The sequence below is a fragment of the Hirundo rustica genome, chromosome W, assembly GCF_015227805.2.
Source record: "Hirundo rustica isolate bHirRus1 chromosome W, bHirRus1.pri.v3, whole genome shotgun sequence".
Taxonomy (NCBI): domain Eukaryota; kingdom Metazoa; phylum Chordata; class Aves; order Passeriformes; family Hirundinidae; genus Hirundo; species Hirundo rustica.
The window spans coordinates 28,404,257-28,424,575 of record NC_053487.1 but is presented as its reverse complement, the minus strand read 5'-3'; the positions used below and the strand labels follow the sequence as shown (position 1 = coordinate 28,424,575).

At 46.7% G+C, this 20,319-nt stretch overlaps 1 long non-coding RNA gene across 1 annotated transcript; it reads right to left on the bottom strand.

The window, feature by feature from the left end:
- Nucleotides 1-1,306: 1,306 nt before the first annotated feature.
- On the bottom strand, nucleotides 1,307-16,682 carry LOC131378742 (uncharacterized). Its single transcript, XR_009208588.1, has 3 exons — nucleotides 16,590-16,682; nucleotides 16,222-16,300; nucleotides 1,307-1,389 (listed from the first exon to the last, which is right to left on the bottom strand). It is a non-coding gene; the product is annotated as an uncharacterized LOC131378742 (long non-coding RNA).
- Nucleotides 16,683-20,319: the final 3,637 nt, after the last annotated feature.

Below are 20,319 nucleotides of genomic sequence, written 5' to 3'. Positions count from 1 at the left end.
TCGCAGATTTCCAGGGACTGGGACATTCCTGGCCAGCCTGCAAGACAGTGTGGGGATCAGGCTGGGGACCCCAGCAGCCACAGAAATGCCCCAGAGGGAGGGGAAGGGGCCATACTTCTGTGGGGCTTGTTCTGGGGGGACACAAGCCTGCTATCCAGCATTACTGGGCTGGTGCACTCCGAGTCATTCTCTTCAGAGCTGATGGAGGCTTTCTGCTGCTTCTTGAATGGTTAAAAAAAATAACAAAAAAAATCTTAGCTTTACTTCACGAATGAACACAAACTCCACAAGGTTTTGTTAAACAGGGTCAGAAATAATACTGGTACCTCTTATTGTATGTTCCTGTAAAGATTAAGGACTTAGTGCCTGGTTCTCAATCTGAAGTTGCTGCAGTGCCTCTACCCTGAATTAGAGCCCTGTCTTTGCTGTCTCCATCTGTAGAGGAGCTGCAGCTCAGGATGAGCTGCCAGGCTCAAGGGTGCCCTTGGCAGGCCCTGTCCCTGTGGTGGTGCAGAACTGTTTTATTAGATTTTTGTAAGAAGTTTATGTTATGGTTCGTTTCACTGTATCCCCAATTCTGTATCCCTTTTGTGTTGTCTGTATAATAAGGTGTTTTGTGTCAATCATCCCATACCTCACATGACATGTAACATCCCCTCTGCCCCAACCCCCCTCTCTGGGGCAGCTTGTCTATCACTCCCGGGGTCCCTCCCGGATTGTGAAATCTCCGGGAGAGGGCTTCAGGTGATAGGTCCCCTGGGGGGAATTCCTTTAGCTCTGGATTTTAGTGGTCTGAAGCTTGGGGGTGGGCACACCTTGTTACCCCCTGAATCCCCTGATTTGTTGTCTTGTATCCTCCCTGGGACCCTCCCCCGCTTATAGGGGGTAGGAGGGAGGAAGAGGCTCTCTCAGCCGCTGGGTTCTCAGCCTGGAAGCTCTCAGCCGCTGGGTTCTCAGCCTGGAAGCTCTCAGCCGCTCGCCTCAGAGCTTGGAGATCTCTGCTAATAAACATCTTTTAACCTGCTAAGCTGAGAGCCAGCCTTTTCTCTTCTGCTGCTGTTGACTGTCACCTTTGGGTCCAGCTGCTAAGCCGAGAAGCCAAAACAAACTGGAAACTTTGTGTCTGTGTTGACCCGAGCTAGCTGGGGGTCAGCTCCCACCCGGAGCAGGGACACAACCGGACACATGTCCCCAAAGGGTGAGCAGCAGCACAGCCCTCCTGTCCCCTCCCCAGAGACAGGAACAGGGCCAGCACAGAGCCTGCAGGCACTGGGTGCCCACTGATGGAAGGGCACCCCGGAGAGCCCCAGCCTGGCACTCACCTGTCACCCAGCTGGGAGGAGAGCGGGAGCTGCTCTGAGCATGAGCCAGGCTGCTACTTCTCCACTGCTGGGAGGGCAAACAGCTTAAAATCCAGGTTTTTATTAGCAACTGTCACACTTGAAGCATTACTTTAAAAATTAGACCTTTTGTACAACCCTATTGATTTCTGTTCAGAGAAAAACAGACCTGTTGCGATGCCTTTTGCGTGGTCTCCATGCACGCCCGGGCTAGCTCAGGCACTGTGGCGTGGAAAGGTACAGACAGCTGACCGCGCCAGCTAATCCGATCCTGTGGGGTCTTGGCTCCCACGCGACCTCGGCCGCAAGCACAGGTGGTGCAAGGCAACAACAGCAGAGATAGAAAGGCGGACTCTGCTGAGCGGGTTGTAGAAATTGCTTCCTCCTGCTGCTGCTGAGGACTCCAGGACGGTGTAGATAAATGTAGACAAGAGATCTCTGAAGTTAGGTTTTAGAAGATGAGGTTTATTGTAAGGGATGTGAGGCCTTGCTCTGAGCTGCCAGGCTGCAGCTCGTGGCAAGGCCTAGGAAGGTGGGGGAAGGGAGAGGTAGGGAGAGGAAATTCCAAGAGAGAAAGTCCTCGGGAAAGGGTGCAAGCAAAGAGACTGTCCAGCCTCCTTGGGACCCCTTATCAGGGGTCTTCAAGGTGGGCTGGAACAAGACTTGGGCCAATGGGGTTACAGATACCTGATACTTCGGGGGAGGGTTACAGGTGTGGGATGAACCATACATTGAGGGGTGAGACAGGACATTCCATTTGACCTCTGGGTCTGGCTGCAGGTAACCTTCAGCTGGTCACATAACTGTTTTCCCAGACGTCCAGTATCTAATACCTCTCAAACATCAAAACTTACTTTCAATTCTATCTCACCTACAGGTTTCACATTCTCAGAATCTAAGCAATCATATTTATAGGGTTTTTTGGCCTCATCCTCCCCAACATCTCCCCCGTTCTTATTAACAACTAAAACATTAGACACTGTCTTACTCATTACTTTTTTCACACACTGAAGTATGCAGGGAACCGCTACTAAAACTACAATTACTACTATTAGAATGATCAAACCTATCTTACAAAGTTCCTTTAGCCAAGGTGCAAAGCTCAAACCATCAAACAAATTGTCTAACCAGGATGGGTCATCTATTGTAATTTGGCTAGCTAAATCTCTCAATTCTTGCAATTGTTTATGAATGGAAACAGAGTGATCGGATAAATTCATGCAGCACAAACCTTCAAAATCCTCACAACCATGTCCATGTGCCAGAAGAAGGTAGTCAATGGCAGCTCTGTTTTGTAAAGTGGCATGTCTGATTGCTTCTTCATCTGTTAGCAAGTCACTGATCATAGTAGAGGTGGCATTTACTTCTTTGCTGAGCCAGCATCCTAACTTGTTTAGTTGTTTTAGGGCAATTGAGGAGCTTAGCTGAGGCAGGAAAATGCTAGCAACAATTGACTCCCCTGAGTTCCAAGGATGGAAATCACTATCACAGTTGCTCTCATATTGATGTCCCCAGGAGGATCTAATCCTCCTGCTTTTCTTTTTGACTACTTTTTTGACACTGGGAGCAATTATTATGAGTTGTCCCATGGCGCAAGGACCACCATCTATTTTTGAAGGTATACCTTGCCAGGCTCTGTCTCCACAGATGAGCCAAATCCCTTTAGGAAATCGAATAGGAAGTTTGTTAAAACGATCTGTGTGGGGCTCATCATATATGAGAAGCTTAGTTTGATTGCACCAAGAAGTCATGTTGCTATAAACTGGGTGATAAGGGGTAACATTTAAATGAGGGCCATTTTCTCCTAGGAAATGAAAGTAGTAACAGGTGCTCATAGTTAATGAGCTTAGGATTTCTAGCTCTTGGAGGTCAGATTTATCAACTTTAGAATTATCAATATAAGTTTGGTGGTTTTGGCTGGGAGTTGGGGATATGTGATGATCATCATAAGGCCAGTATTTGTCAAAAGTAACATTGTCAAAACCTTTTGGAAGGGGCACTCCAACCAAACAGGTCGAAAAAGGTTTGTCAGGGCTTGTGTCAGATAGACAGATGGTGTCAGAGCCTGCAGACTTGGCCAAAGCAACCCAGAATTCGTCTTTGGTTGACTTACAGGTAAAGCTTGACTACAAAAACTAAAACAAAAGAACAAAAGTAACATGCAAACGATAAAACTCCAGTCTTTTCTTGGGCTGTTCTTGGCAGATCATCTTCTGGTGATTCTGCGCAGCTCAGGTCTGGGTGCTTGCTTTTTGGTTTGTAGAAATACTGGCTGATGTGGGGGTCTCAGCGGGCTTCGATGCATGGTACAGCTTCACGTTCTTCACTGGGACCCACTTGAGTCCTCTGTAGGCACATGCAAACCTTTTCCCCCATGTCATAGGATTATATGGTCTTTCTAACTGTTTTGATTTTAAATTTTTAATTGAAATTGGGGGGTATTCTTTCAGTTTTACCTTTTTATTGTTCAAGAAGTGTCTATAAATGTGGGAATCAGGCTCCTTTGCAGAGCTGTTCAGAAAATTATAAACATACTGAGCTTTCTTCAATCTCTTTTGAGGTGTAGCTTGGGCTTTCCCCCTTTTCACTTGACTTAAAATGCGTTTTAGGGTTTGGTGTGTTCTTTCTAGGGTATTTTTCAGCAGTTCTTTAAAATATGAAGAGCAGATGCCACTGTCCTTTATCACTTTTCGCAATTCTTTCATGTCTTGAGATGGAATAGGTGTCCATGTTCTGGGACCTCCGGCTTGCTGGCTGAATATCACAGGCATGGCTAGAGGATTTAAATTTTCTTCTTTGCATATTTCGCGTGTGACTTCATGCCAGTCTGTCAGTTGAAGGTCATCAGAACATTTCTGGGGACCTTCTAAAATTGGGATTGGTGGTGGTGGATCCTCAGATTTGATAGGGCTGTGTGAAAAGTGCATATTATATGGCTCTACGCAAGATATTTACTATATGTGTTATGTTGTGCTAATTGTTAATGTGGTATTAATATTTTGATAGTATAGTAAATGTAGTTTTGTAGTTAAAATGTAGTTTTTATGTACCAACCACAGGAAAATATAAATCTTTCAAAGAAGAAAGAATTTACTACTTTCTTATCAGAAGAGACCAGCTCCTCCTGCTTTTCTCAGCCTAGTGGACGCCATAGAGATTAAAGGAAAAAAGTGATACTAACCAGAGACAATTCTTTGTTAGAATGGAATTTATGCATTATGTATAAATTGTATGAATATTCAACAGGCTATTGCTTTTAAGACATAATTTTTTGTTAACAGGGGTCCTTCTTCAGAGCTTGTAGCTCGGGAGAGGCACCCAGACGTCTGTAACTTTGTTTTTATTGTCTTGTATTGTCCTAACTCTAAAACTGTTAAATTTTTTACTCTAATTCTATTTTTATAACCATCTTATTTACTATTAAACTTTTAAAATTTTAAAACAAGTGATCGGCGTTTATCACAATTATGGTAGCAGAGGATGGTTATAACACCTCACTGCCGGTGCCTCAGTGGAATCAGGGTGAGGACAGCGCGCCCTGCCCAGTTTGGCAGCCTCGCTCTGTGTTCCCCTGCTGTGACCGGCAGATGCAGGTTACGATCAATGGACAAGAGGAGACAATAAAACAAAGAAAGGGAAAAGATTCCCTAAAACCGCGGTAGTTAGCCCCTAAGACTAAAGTGTACACGAAGACAAAGACCCAAGGACAAAGGACAGGTAAGTATTGGTTTGGAGGGGCGGTTAAAGGGGGGGATGAATGTGTGTGAATGAGAGGCAGCTGGTTATCCCAGACCTGCTAAGCGAGTGCGGAGTTTCTGACGCTGCGTTTCCGTTCTTTCGCGAGAAAGACGGCCAGTAAAGAGACGAAGCGAGTGATAAGAAGAGTGAGAGAACCCCCCCAGGGAAACTGGGACTGAATTTTAGAAAAGGGGTGGGACCCCTAGGAAGCTAAAAGTCTGCTGGATTGAGGGGTAAGTGCCCAAGAGCATCCAGGACTGAAACCTGCTGGGTTGAGGGATTAATATCCCAAGAGCACCCAGGGTGAAGCAAAAAGTCTGCTGGATTGAGGGGTAAGTGCCCAAGAGCATCCAGGACTGAAACCTGCTGGGTTGAGGGATTAATATCCCAAGAGCACCCAGGGTGAAGCAAAAAGTCTGCTGGATTGAGGGGTAAGTGCCCAAGAGCATCCAGGACTGAAACCTGCTGGGTTGAGGGATTAATATCCCAAGAGCACCCAGGGTGAAGCAAAAAGTCTGCTGGATTGAGGGGTAAGTGCCCAAGAGCATCCAGGACTGAAACCTGCTGGGTTGAGGGATTAATATCCCAAGAGCACCCAGGGTGAAGCAAAAAAGTCTGCTGGATTGAGGGGTAAATGCCCAAGAGCATCCAGGACTGAAACCTGCTGGGTTGAGGGATTGTGCCAAGAGCACCCAGGGTTTTGCCGGATTGAGGTTATGCCCAAGAGCATCTGGGGTTGAACAACACAGCTAGATTGAGGGCTAAAGTGCCCAAGAGCATCTGGGGTTGGACAACACAGCTGGATTGAGGGGATATCCAAGAGCACCGGGACTGGCCAGTAACACCTAAAATGGTAATAGGTGATTTAAAAGTAAAAGGTACCTTGTTGTTGTTTTGTTGTTGTTTTGTTGTTGTTTTGTTGTGTGACCTGCGCATAGGCCTCAGTTTCCCCGGGCGGGTGGGGGGCTGTGGCAAAGTGTGTGTGACCTGCGAATAGGCCTCAGTTTCCCCGGGCAGGTGGGGGCTGTGGCAAAGTGTGTGTGACCTGCGAATAGGCCTCAGTTTCCCCGGGCGGGTGGGGGCTGTGGCAAAGTGTGTGTGACCTGCGCATAGGCCTCAGTTTCCCCGGGCAGGTGGGGGGCTGTGGCAAAGTGTGTGTGACCTGCGCATAGGCCTCAGTTTCCCCGGGCAGGTGGGGGCTGTGGCAAAGTGTGTGTGACCTGCGCATAGGCCTCAGTTTCCCCGGGCAGGTGGGGGCTGTGGCAAAGTTTGTGTGACCTGCGAATAGGCCTCAGTTTCCCCGGGCGGGTGGGGGCTGTGGCAAAGTGTGTGTGTGACCTGCGAATAGGCCTCAGTTTCCCCGGGCGGGTGGGGGCTGTGGCAAAGCGTGTGCGTGACCTGCAAAACCGGCCATAGTTTCCCCGGGCGGGTGGGGGCTGTGGAAAAGCGTGTGTGTGACCTGCAATTCAGCCCTTTTTCTCCTGGCGTGTGGAGTGGGGGGGGCAGTAAAGTGTAAGTGACACGCAAATTAGCCTCATAAGTGGATCGGCACCTGGGGCGACCAGATTCTGAGCCCTCCTCAGAGGCCCAGCTATAGGGGGAGGACACACAGAGCCACGATTCTCTGGCGACAAGCTTTATGTCCTAAGAGTGTGAAAGAGTGTATAAAAGTGAAGAAGGAATGAAGTAAGAGTAGATGGAAGAAAGCACATGTAATGTTGGCTGTTATATCTCCTTAGAGGGAAGTGTATTGTATTTGTGTGTGATAGAAGGGATTTTTGTGTGTGTGCATAGATAGAAGTGGTCTTTAGGTTGTAAGAGAAAGTGAAAAACAGAGGTGGGGCACGAATAGATAAAATCTTGAAAAATAGGACAGAAAAACAGTAAGTTGGATACAAGCAAGAAAAAAGAGTGTAAAAAAAAATTACCAACAGAAATAACTCAAAATAGCCCTCTTGGCATTATGTTAGCTAACTGGGATAAAAACCCTTGTACAAAAAAAAAAAAAAAAAAAGGAAAAGGTAAAGATGATACAATTTTGCATGATAGAATGGGCAGAGAAGGAAATAAGATCTGACCACGTTTATTGGCCAAGATATGGCTCTTTTGAGAACTGGATCTGTCAAGCTCTAAATATATTTGTAAATTCAAAAGAACCGTTTAATCCTGAAGAAAGAGAATATGCCACATGTTAGACAGGAGATTTTAGGAGAATAAAAATCTTTAATGTATCAGAAACGCCCGAGACGAAACAAGAAAAGAAAAAAGGGAAAGAAAAGGGAAGGGAACAAGAAGAAAAGAAGAAAATAGAGTGGGATCCTTTGCAGGTTTTGCCCCCTCCTTTCCCGCTCTATCCGTCCGCGGCCGAGCCCCTGTCCCAGGTCCCGCTTCAGCCCCGCCCGCCCCCAGCGCGGGCTCGCAGCCTCCGGCAGCCCCGCCTGCCCCGGTTCCCGTCCCGAGCGCCGGTTCGCAGCCCGCAGCATCTGTGCCGGTCCCCGCATACACCCCAGCCCCGGCCCCGCCAGTGAATTTGTCTGCCCCAGCCGCCTGGTCTGCAGCCGCCTTGGGGGCCGTGCCGGGGGCCCCTCCTGACGCGTGGTCTAGGGCTGCAGCCCCAACCGGGCCGGGGGGCCCGTCGGTCCCAGCCGTCCTATCTCCAATCGCTTCCCCCACTGCCCGATCCCCGGCTGCCCTGCCTAAGCCGGCTGCGCTGGGCGCTGCCGCCGCTCCTTTGTCTCTGCCGGGAGTCGTTGACTCAACTGCCACCAGCCCCATGCAAGCTGGCCACGCTCCCCTCTGGCATCCCCCGACACTGCCCCCTCCTCCTGTCCCGGCAGCAAACCCCGCCTATGCTCCGCCCTTAGAGGACCAAGCCTCGGCGCTATGCCCTTCCCTTCCCCCCTTGCAGCCCCGAGCTCCGTTCCCTTAGTAACCACAGCGACTGCTCAAGTAGACGAAATTACCGCAGGAGTTCACGGAATCTCCAAACTTATTTGAGCAAGCTTTAGGAAAAAAAAAAAAAAAAAAAAAAATAGTGCAAGCCTTCTCCACTCCTCCTAGAATACAAATTATCCAATATGTGGATGATCTTCTACTATCTGGGGAAGATGAAGTTGAAGTTAGAGAAGCTACAATAAAGCTTTTAAATTCTCTGGGAAAAAAAAAAAAAAGATTAAGAGTATCAAAAGAGAAACTGCAATTTGTAGAACTAGACGTAAAATATCTTGAACACTTGATAGGTAAGGGTAGTCGAAAGCTCAGTCCAGAGAGAATTGCAGGAATTCCATCCCTTCCACCTCCCTCTTCAAAGAGGGAAATCAGAAAACTACTTAGATTGTTGGGATATTGTAGATTATGAGGAGTACACACAGGCAGTAAAATTTTTGTATGAAAAATTGACAGAGGGGGATAATATAAAATGGACCAAGGAAAATGCTAATAAATTAGAAAAATTAAAGTTAAAATTAGCCTCAATACCAGCTTTAAGCTTACCTTCACTAGAAAAAACCCTTTCATCTGTATGTGAATGTAGAACAAGGGGTAGCTCATGGAGTTCTGGTCGTGTAGAAAGGATAAACCAGACTTTAAAGAGAACTTTGACCAAATTAATAGTTGAAACCCAAATGTCATGGGTACAATGCCTACCTTTAGCCTTATTAAGGATCCGAACACAACCCTGGTCAGACCTGGGATTGTCACCCTATGAAATGATGTTTGGGTTACCCTTTTTAACCACCCAACATGAAAATGCTACCTATGAGGTAGGGGAAATGAGCGTTTAAAAAAAAAATGTTAACACCATTGCAAAAAAACTCTTGAAAACTTACAGTTAAAAGGAATAATCCCTCAAACCACACCTTTAGATTTTAAAATCCATAATGTTCATCCAGGGGAATGGGTGCTAGTAAAAACCTAGAAAGAACAATCTTTAACTCCTCAATGGGAAGATCCTTTTCAGGTATTGCTGATGACCGAGGCCGCGATCCGGACCAAAGAACGAGGGTGGATCCACGCCAGCAGAATCAAAGGACCTGTGGATAAACCTAAGGAGTGGACGATTACATCTGAACCGGGTGATACAAAACTGACTCTTAAACGGGGACTGGGTGGTAATGAACTAGGACGACCCAAATGGTCCAAGAAACATACCCAGGATCACACCTAATTGGGAGATAAGGCCAAGCTTATATCAGTGGTTTCAAGTTCCGTCTAGACAAGTTTTGAGACGCCTCAGATACCCTCCTTGGGGAGGAATACTTCCACTCCAAACAGGAGGATCAGGACTGTTTCGGACAGAGAACTCTTGTATTCACGCCTTAGCCTGTGATTTATACAAGGAGGAAGAGGAGTTGCAACTTCCATCAGTGGCAGACCAAATACCTTGTTTGATCCACCCAAATACCAGACATGCTAGCTAGGTTAAATGTAAATGTTTAAATTGTGGGAAGAATTAGTATTGTAGTTCACACAAGCGACGTTCTCGTTGCAGGAAGTGTCAAGGACCAAATTGATCTCCTATCCAAATAGAATTCCAAGAAACTGAAATAATAACTTTGTTTTGTGGATGGGAATTATTAGTGCCTGTTGAATGGGAGATACCTGAAGAACAGTGGGAAACGACAGTTAAAGAGTGTCAAAAACGATTTGTCTGGAAATTAGCTAAGAGGAAGTGACAAGGAAATAGAGGGCAAGACCAGATTGGCCTCTGTATTCGCCACCAAGAAGATCAAATACACCTGCTGTGGGTTGCAACCCCATAGGCATGGGAGGTGGGAGTATAAGCCATACTGGACCTCTGTTACTCCTTTTTCTGTCACTCAATTTTTGTCTTCTCCCTTTTGGGATATCGACAAGGCCATGTTACAGATGTTACCAAAAGCTGTACATGGAAAGACACCGAGGTTCTTTTTTCATTTCTCACACTCATGTCAACAGCCACTGTTACAACCCATCCAAACTGGGCAATTGCATACATAAAGGGAAAAAGTACTAGATTGCAGAGAACTTAGGAACAAGTGGTAGCAGGATGGGAAGTCAGTGCCCAAAAGAGGAGAGGTGGATTTGTTTTACCTACATTACTGGGAAAAAAGCACCAGATTTAGTAAAAGAGCAGTTGATAAGCAAAAAGGCTAAGTCAGTAAAACCACCTAAGCCTGTGCCAATTTCCATCAATGATTTGTATACCAAACTTGAACAGCAATTAGAGAAAGAAATAGATATCTCAAGGATGGGTAAAAATCAGTTTGTAGAATTAGGAGAAAGAATAAGTAAGGAACTTAACATAACCAATTGTTGGGTCTGTGGAGGGGCTTTGATGTCAGAAGAATGGCCATAGAAAGGCAGCAGCTTAGGCCCAATTGAGCTTCTAAAATGGAACCAAGCAAGTACAAGTGGAGAAAACAGACCAGAAGGGTGGATTTTAAGCTCAACAGTGATAGGGGAAGAATGTCTCTGGCGCACTGGGAAAAGCTTCCTCTATGAAGTAGGAAAAACACCCTGTAAAAGATATAAGGTTAGTAATGGAACTTCTGTATGGTGGGTCCCAGAAGCACCAACCGTGTATTGGACCCAAGAAAAAGCAAAGAAAGTGAATTGTAAGTATGACAACAAAACAAACCTTTTTCAATGTAATGATACAAGTAAAAATCCTTACTATGGCATCCCAGAAGTTTCCAAATTTTGGGAGAATATAGATCAACAAAAATTTAACTATTGGAAAGCTCCAGACGGCTTATTTTGGATATGTGGAAAAGAGCATACCCAAAACTCCCCTCCCAGTGGAAAGGGAGCTGTACTCTAGGAATTATACAGCCAGGATTTTTTCTTTTACCAGGACCTGATGGAGATCAATTAGGGATACCAGTTTATGAGGATCTAAAGAGAAACAAAAGAGAATTGATTGGAGGATTCCAAAAATGGGGAGATGAAGAATGGCCCCCTGAACGCATACTAGAAACATATGGGCCAGCCACCTGGGCACAAGATGGGAGTTGGGGATATCGAACCCCAATTTATATGCTAAATCGTATTATAAGACTTCAGGCCGCTGTAGAGATAATAACGAACAAAACTGGTCAGGCAATGGAATTAATATCAAAGCAACAAACCCAAACAAGAGCGGCTGTGTATCAGAATAGGTTGGCTTTAGACTATTTGTTAGCTGAAGAAGGGGGTGTTTGTGGAAAATTCAATACATCAGATTGTTGTTTAAAAATAGACGACAATGGAGATGCCGTCCTGGACATAGTCAATGATATCAGAAAAATTGCCCACGTACCAGTTCAAAAGTGGGAATCAATGCTAAATACTAGCTGGTGGGATAATGTGTTAGGAGCAGAATGGTGGAAAAAGTTAGGCTTCTTCCTTTTATGCGCTACAGCTGGTTTAATATTTCTTCCTTGTTTGATTCCCTGTTTCATTCGGCTCATCACCAGTGTAGTACAAGGCATGCAATTAGTGAACATGGACCAAAAGTTGCCTACAACAACACCACCACAAAGGATTATGGTGTTAAAGAAACAAAATAATATAGAAGACCCCTTCAAAGAAGCGAGATTGATTTGTGAAAAAAATGAGCGAATAATGAAAGCTAGAAAACAATGAATATTGCTCGAGCCAAATTAATTATAAAAAGAAAGAGGGAGGATTGTGAAAAGTGCATATTATATGGCTCTACGCAAGATATTTACTATATGTGTTATGTTGTGCTAATTGTTAATGTGGTATTAATATTTTGATAGTATGGTAAATGTAGTTTTGTAGTTAAAATGTAGTTTTTATGTACCAACCACAGGAAAATATAAATCTTTCAAAGAAGAAAGAATTTACTACTTTCTTATCAGAAGAGACCAGCTCCTCCTGCTTTTCTCAGCCTAGTGGACGCCATAGAGATTAAAGGAAAAAAGTGATACTAACCAGAGACAATTCTTTGTTAGAATGGAATTTATGCATTATGTATAAATTGTATGAATATTCAACAGGCTATTGCTTTTAAGACATAATTTTTTGTTAACAGGGGTCCTTCTTCAGAGCTTGTAGCTCGGGAGAGGCACCCAGACGTCTGTAACTTTGTTTTTATTGTCTTGTATTGTCCTAACTCTAAAACTGTTAAATTTTTTACTCTAATTCTATTTTTATAACCATCTTATTTACTATTAAACTTTTAAAATTTTAAAACAAGTGATCGGCATTTATCACAGGCTGGCAGCTGCAAGGGCAAAACAGTTCTCTGTCTGTCCTGTATTTGTTAAAGTGGCTGTCACATTCCATGCTCCCCCTTCTCGTTGCATGGTTTGTGTGCCAAGCTGTGGTATTGTCATGCTTGGGCAGGATGCAGGAGGCAGAGGCAGGGATGCAGGAGGCAGAGGCAGGAACGGAGAAGGCAGAGAGCCTGTCAGTGAAGACATCTGAGAAGAACTTGAAGCCGCGGGAGGAGTCGTCAGGCATGAAGCTGTTACTGTAGCATGTAGGTCCCGTGGTGGAACAGACGCGGAAGGATACATATAAGTCGCTGTAGAATCGTGTTGCTGTTGTGCTGTGTGCAGGGTCGTGGACGGGGGAAGGGCTGCTGGAGGCTGTGGTTGTGCAGAAACTGCTGACGGCTGTAGCATCGGGGGCTGTGCAGCACGCGCGGCAGTGTGGACTATTTGCGATGGCACTGTAACAAGATCCGGCTGAGCGTAGGTTTCAGCATGTGGCGTGCGGGAAACGAGAGGCTGTATCACAGGCGGTGATGCGGCTGGGCGCGTTGGCGCGAAATGCGAATGCGCAGGGTGCACAGGGTTGGCGTAGGAAGTCATCACGGCGGTGGGCTGCATGGGGCGCGCGGGACGTGGCGGAGGCGCAGGGACCGCAGCAGGAACCGTGGGAGGGATCTCTAAGAAGTCTGCGGGCACAGGACATGCCGGGGCCGTGGCAGGGGGTGGTGCCACGAACTCGGTGACAGCCGCGGCTTCTGGCGCAGCCGTTGCTCCGGCAGGGACGGGGGGGGCGGGGTGGAACACGCCGCGGAGCGGGGACTGGGCGCGCATGGCCATCCGCCCTCTGTGCTGTGGCACTCAGCCGCTGGTAGCTCGCAGGCTGGGCTGGAGCACTCTGCGGAGCCGGGACGGGGACGGGCCGGAGCATCCGCCGCGGTGCGGGGCTGGGGCACTCTGCACGCGCCCGAACACGCGGGGGAGTGGCGGGCATCTCTGCATTAGTGTGCGCAAGCGGAACTGCAGGCACAGCCGCCGGCGGCACTGTGGGCGCCGGCGCCGCCGCAGCCGGCACCGCCGCCTCATTGAAAGGCAGTGGCGGCGAGGCAGCGGCGGGCACAGGCGAGAGCGGCAGTGCCGCCAGCGCCACGTCGGCTGCAGCGAGGGGGGATTGTGCCGCTTGCAAGACTGTGGCCGCTTGGCTGTGGAGGAGACCGGCAACGGCGGCGACGACAGCTGCAAAAGCCGTGGCCAGCGGAGCGGCGGGACCCGCGGGGGGGTGGGGGGGTAGAGCCGGGGCTGCGTGGTATGGAGGGGGCGGGGCTGCCGCCGTGCCGGCAGCGAGAAGCACCGCAGGGATGCTGTCAGTGGGCGGGCTCGCAGGGGCAGAGGCGGGGACGGGGCCGGGCACACTGGAGCGAGGGGAGGGAGCCCCAGTAACAGGAATTCCAGCCGTGAACGGGACCAAGGGCGCGGTGGGAGGGGCCGTGGGGTCCGGTGGGGGGGTTGGGGCCGAGGGGATGGGTACCACGGCCACGAGGGTGGGGGATGGGGCCGCGGCGCTCGGCGGGGCTGCGGAAGCCGAAACCACGTGGCGCGGGGGGGGGGAGGGGGGCGGGCTCCGCTGCAGACCCGCGGCCGCGTGGAGGGGATCTCCGGGAACAGCGTGACCAGGTGCCGCAGCTGCAGCGGCATTTTTTTGCAGCGAAGAGCTCAACGAGAGCCCTACATGTTGGGACAAGCTCAGCAACAGCGAAATTCTTTTGTGAAATATCATTAAAGAGTCTATTTCCAACTGAGTCCCAAAAGTCTCTGGTAAAGACAGCTGAACGGTCAGCATTGGGAAAGTTAACTAGAGTCCATTCTAAAAGATCTTTTAGCTCTTGCTTATATAAAGTACTGTGATTGCAGCATAAAAGATGCTTAATTTGTTTATAGAGATCTCTATCAAGGCTAGAGTGGGAATGTCCCATTTTTACACCAGTGTAGCTCACCTCGATGTCGCAGAAGCAGGTCCTCACTCGAGATCCGACGTGGGGGTTGGCCAGACACTCCAGTCGGCTCTCAGGACACTGCACCGGGTCCCCCTCAGAGCTCCGGCTCCAGGCGTTACTCAGGAACAGCTCTTCCGTGCTCGGGACTCCAACCTCCACTCAGAGCTTCAGTGCAGGCAGTGCAAAGCAGTGCCCACGTGCGCTCAATGCACGTGGAAATTACCACAGCAAAGGTCCCTCCGTGAGCTCCAGTGGCCGCCGCTCAGCAGCAGCCGTCGTGCTCGAGGGATGCCAGACAAAACCTCCTCAGAGCTCAGAGAGTTCGCTACTTAGTAATGATCCTCGGCTCAAGGTTTTGCCCTCGGCAACTTTAAAGAGCTCCAGCCTCACGCTGCCCAGCAACTATATGCTGTGCTCACGACACCGATTAGAGTACAACAGGTAATTTAGTTACCATCCATGGGGAAGTCTCTCACAGCTTGAAAGGCTGGGTCCGGCGTTTTCCACGTTGCGCGCCAATTGTAGAAATTGCTTCCTCCTGCTGCTGCTGCGGACTCCAGGACGGTGTAGATAAATGTCGACAAGAGATCTCTGAAGTTAGGTTTTAGAAGATGAGGTTTATTGTAAGGGATGTGAGGCCTTGCTCTGAGCTGCCAGGCTGCAGCTCGTGGCAAGGCCTAGGAAGGTGGGGGAAGGGAGAGGTAGGGAGAGGAAATTCCAAGAGAGAAAGTCCTCGGGAAAGGGTGCAAGCAAAGAGACTGTCCAGCCCCCTTGGGACCCCTTATCAGGGGTCTTCAAGGTGGGCTGGAACAAGACTTGGGCCAATGGGGTTACAGATACCTGATACTTCAGGGGAGGGTTACAGGTATGGGATGAGCCATACATTGAGGGGTGAGACAGGACATTCCATTTGACCTCTGGGTCTGGCTGCAGGTAACCTTCAGCTGGTCACATAACTGTTTTCCCAGACGTCCAGTATCTAATACCTCTCAAACATCAAAACTTACTTTCAATTCTATCTCACCTACAGGTTTCACATTCTCAGAATATAGGTAATCATATTTATAGGGTTTTTTTGGCTTCATCCTCCCCAACAGCGGATCACAAGAGTTTATCGGAGCCCCGGCGCGGGACCTCCTGACCTCCAGGTAACTGCCCAGGCAGAGCCCCCCAGGCTGCTTGCCAGCAGCTTTTATTTGTGGGTGGTACAAGGAGAAGAGGCAGTGGGTGAGCAAATCAGGGATCACCAGGGAGGGGTCACACGGATGAATGATATTTTCATAAACCATACATAACTGATGGGGAGGGACCCCCTCTGGATCTGACCTATCACTCGATGCCCCTGGAAGAACTTTCTAGCTCCAGGGGAAGGCCCTGAGATGACAGGCAGACCCCAGAGGACAGGGGAGTGGGGGATTGACATATAACAGTTGGAGGGGAGAAAAGCAGGGAAAGACAATTAGGGGGAATAAACCGGGGTACATAGAACAATCCATAAATTAACAGCACATAACAATAAAACCAAAAACAAAACCCACACCACTACACAGACCTATGGACTCTTGCAAAGCACAGACTTAATTATGATTAAGGTGGCATGTTAGCACAAATCCAACACTGAGCATGCTACTGAGGACCATGATATGCTTAAAATTAAGCATCCATTATGTATCTTGTTGAATTAAACCTATGACAACAAATGTGAAATAATCCCCAAGGTAATGACAACCAAAAAAATGTACTTGTGTTATTCATTTTCACATGAGCACCCAGTTTTTACTGCTTCAAGTTATGTTATTTCCTTGCAATGTAAGGCCTCACTCCAGCATTTTGCTACCAGGCTTCTAAAAATCAATTCTCCAGTGAGAATTACTGGACTTGAAGATCAGCAATGTGACAATAGGAAAGCTTCTGCTGCAGAGTAAAAGCCACAGAGAAATTGTTTAAATGTACCTTTTATAAGCTCTTGCTGCTTGAACAAAATTTTTCTTATTTCATTCAACCATGCCATCTTCAGATCTACTGTTTGGGCCTGGAAGAAGAGAAAATTGTCTGAATTTTGAATTAAGTCGTCCATTATAACGTAGGAATAAAATCTTATTTTTCTATGCTGTAATTATCTGAAATACCCTTTTTTTCCCTAAAGCTACTACTCATTTTTAAACAGTCTTGATCTTTTAAAATTGATGATTCCCATTACATTCAGGCATGGCACAGTGGAAATTGTAGAGCTATCACTACAACCATGAAGATCAATGAGACACATTTTCTTCTCACTGTTCTGAGGATGTACCCATACCCAGATTTCTGAAGCTACAAACCTGCACCACATACACCTCTTCTCACCCACTATACCAGATCTCAAATTTCCGATGATCTCCTTTCACATTGTCAGTTATTCCAACTGCATTCATCTGTAAACCCAAACAAACAAAAAATTAAACATAGTACAAAGCTCCCGCTTCCCTAGGAATCCAGACTGTGACAGCAAGTTAAACCTGTTTTCACTGAATTGAATATGTTTCATCAATTTTAAGTAGCAATTGAAAGTCATTATCTGTCTCATCCCTCCTGACTTTCTATCAGCTGCATTTTGGATAAGCTTTCCAAAATTAATCAATGGACCTTTGGGAACTTTTCATTTGGGAATTAGAGGAACTAACTGAAGCATCATCTCAGCTGCCTCTTCAGCATAGAATTTCTCAGATTTGGCATATGAAGATTTATAAATACATGACATGTTTATCCACATATGTTATTTCTGCCATATTATTCTTTATTCACTCACTAAAATCATTGTTTCCCTCTGTCAGTGATCTTTAAAACCCATTTGTGAAGCCCTTAGCTCCTTTAGGAGTTTGAGTTCAATGCCTCTTTGGCCCCTGATCATCCCTGTAGTGGTGACAGCACACCAAGAAGAATTAACCCTTCTTGCCAAAAGAAGGGTTAATTTTTGGGATACAGCCTGAGCTGCCCCAAGCTTGGCTTCCAGGACACATGCAGGCTTGAAGCTGAATGCTGCTTTACTCATTATCACCCACCACTTTTGATAGTTTGGATGAAAACACCAAAGGCCCAAATCCTTCAGCATCTGCACAATGTGACCCACCTGAACCAACCTTAAACCATGATTAGAGAAAGAAACTCTTCAGCAACAGGAGACCTCTGACCTCCCTCCTGAACAGGCCATGAAGCTGAAAACTCCTCTAATACCTAATACCATATGAACCATCCTCTCCCTTAAAGCAGGGTTTGCTGGTAATTATTCACTGATTAGAAGATGGTCAAAAATAGCTCAAGTATCCCACCTGCATGTTTTGGAACAGATGTAATAATAAAGGTATCATCTATCATAAATTATTCACGCAGACTGGATCAGACAAATCCACTATAAACACAAACAAAACCTTAGAAATAACATCTGTTCAACACTGCTGTTCCTCCTTGAAAATATGTGCATGCCCAGAGCTTTTGGTCTGAAAGACTGATGATTTACAGACTAGGTCCCATGGACAAATGTTCTGTTCCAACTGTTTCACATGTTGGTGCCCCTTTCAGTGACATGAACAGCCTCAGGGAGCAGGAACCAAGTTGCTCTTGACATCACAGAAACATTTCGGCTGGAAAAGACCCCTGACACCATGGAGCCCAATCATTCCCTCAGCACTGCCAAGGCCACCACGAACCCCTGTCCCCCAGAGCCATATCCACATGGCTTTAAATCCCTTGAGGGATGGAGACCCCCCCACTGCCCTGGGCAGCTGTGCCAGTGCCTGACCATTCCTCATATCCAAGCTGAACCCCCCCCCGGCACAACTTGAGGCCATTTCCCCTTTAGAAAGCTGGGTGAGGCTCCATTTTGATTTTATAAAAACTTAAAATTTATGAAAGCTGTTGGAAGGGCAGCCTAGAGAGCACCGTATCCAGTTGCTGCAATTCCCAGTTCTGTGCATCTTGTTTACTGTGGCAATTTATAGAGACTCTTACAAAACTGCCCAGGAATCAAGATATTAGAAATTTTAGATGATCTACTTTGATGATGCAAAGAACAAGTGCCAGGAACAGACAGATTTGAGGTCTGTTCATTCAGGTTAGTGGATTTTAAAATTCCATTTCCTCCCCCTGCCCAGGGTTTACTGTCAGCTGTTGGATCACTGCAGTGCAGACCAAGCTGGGTTAGTGCAAAGCTCTGGGATGGTGCATCAGCTTCCATGTGGCACCAGGCAGATTTACCTGGCACTGCAGTCACCTGCATCCTCTAGGTTACTGAATCTCAGCTGAAGAGGTATTTACCAATGCTCATTTCACACAGGACACAGAATATTATCCTGAGGGTTTCTTTAGTTTGTTTTATGGATGATCTGTTACACAGCATCTACCCAACAGCTCATTTCAATCCTGAATCCCCAAAAAACATTGTTGCAAAGAAAAAATTTCCTTATACTTAGGGACATAGTTTAGTGGCGTATTTGGCAGTGCTGGTTTAACAGTTGGAATTGATGATCTTAGAGATCTTTCCCAATATCAATGTCTGTGATTAGAAATCAATGTCAAGCTCCAGAAACAGGATTTTGTCCTCAGTACAGCAATTCTCAAAACATATGTGTGCAGATGTAATCCTGTCAAATCTGTGGATTCTCTAACTCCAGCCTCTGTGTGTCAACACAAACAACTGGAAAATGAGTCCTCTCAAGGCAAAGGAAAACTGGACACATTGCCTCCTGAGTGAAGGATTTTCTCCACTGAGCTGCATTTCCCCCTGCCACCTCTTCAGTCCTTTCAAGAGCATGTAAGGTAAAACAAGCACTGCAGGAGAAACAAGATCTCCAGAAAGAAAATTTTGCTGTTTGGGGAAAACACTGGGTACTGAAACATATGGCCTGAGACTTCCTTTTATTACATAATTTGTAACATGCACCAGAGATGAACAGACTGTTATCTCCTTGTTTTCTGACTACTTATGGCAAATCCCTCCCCTGACCCCACTGAGACCAGGGACCTACAGCAGGGATCTGCTCTGCCTCCAAGTTCTCAGTTTTCTCCAATCTAGCATATATACCCCATGGCTTTTCATTTTTCAAGAAAAACAAGGCAGAGAACTGAGAAAAAAAAAAATGCTGATATTAGAACTGCTCATTACACACAGTATGCCAGAAGTTTTCTCTTAGAGCAGTACTTTAGGAATTTTATTGATAATAGTTAGCATTTATAGGGTTGGGACAGTTGTTTACATCCCTCATATTTTACCATAGGCTACCCTTGTGTCCTGGTTTAGGGACAAATTTGGGAGAAAACCCCTGAATAGGATCCCTCCAGGAAGCAAACCCAAGTGGCCCCTCCCTTCAACTGGTCCGGTAAAAAAAACCTCTTTGGAGAAAAGTGGAAAAAACTATTTTACTAAACAAATGAAGTGCATACAAGTATAAAGAAGGAATAATATGAAACAATAAAACCTCTCATTCTGGAGTGAGATGGCAAATTGAGAAAGTTCTTGCCATGGGTGTAGCTCAGCTCTCTCTCAGTCTCTCATCAGTCCCAGTCCCTCCGGCGCTGCTGGAAAATGCCGAGGTCCAGGCCCCGGTGGGCTGCAGGTGCAGCCCCCAGTGCTCCCCTGGGTTTTCAGTCCAGAGCAGGTTTAAACAGTTCCAAGAAAAAGGAAAAAAAAACCAGTCTAGGGAACTTCTCTGCCCTGGCTAGCTGAAACTAACTAAAAGCAAAAAAAACCTCTGTCCTGCAGTCTCTCCAAGCCTCCGCCGAACACCCTGGTCTGGAGAAGAATGTGTAGGAGTCAGGCAGATTTTCTCAAAACAAACTCCGTGCTTCTCCTTGCTCTTAGAACCAGTCTTAAAGGCACAGAACTCAATATACAGCACAAACAGAACAGACGATTGGGGATACAAGCATCATAAAGTTACCCTAGGACATCTTGTCATCTGATAATTGTCCTTTCAGCTGCAGTTGGAGCCTGCCAAAGGAGAAAGGAATGGGGAGGAAGAAGAGTTAACCCTGCATCCTCCTGCGGGGTGGAAAATAGGGCTCAGGAGCAGCCAG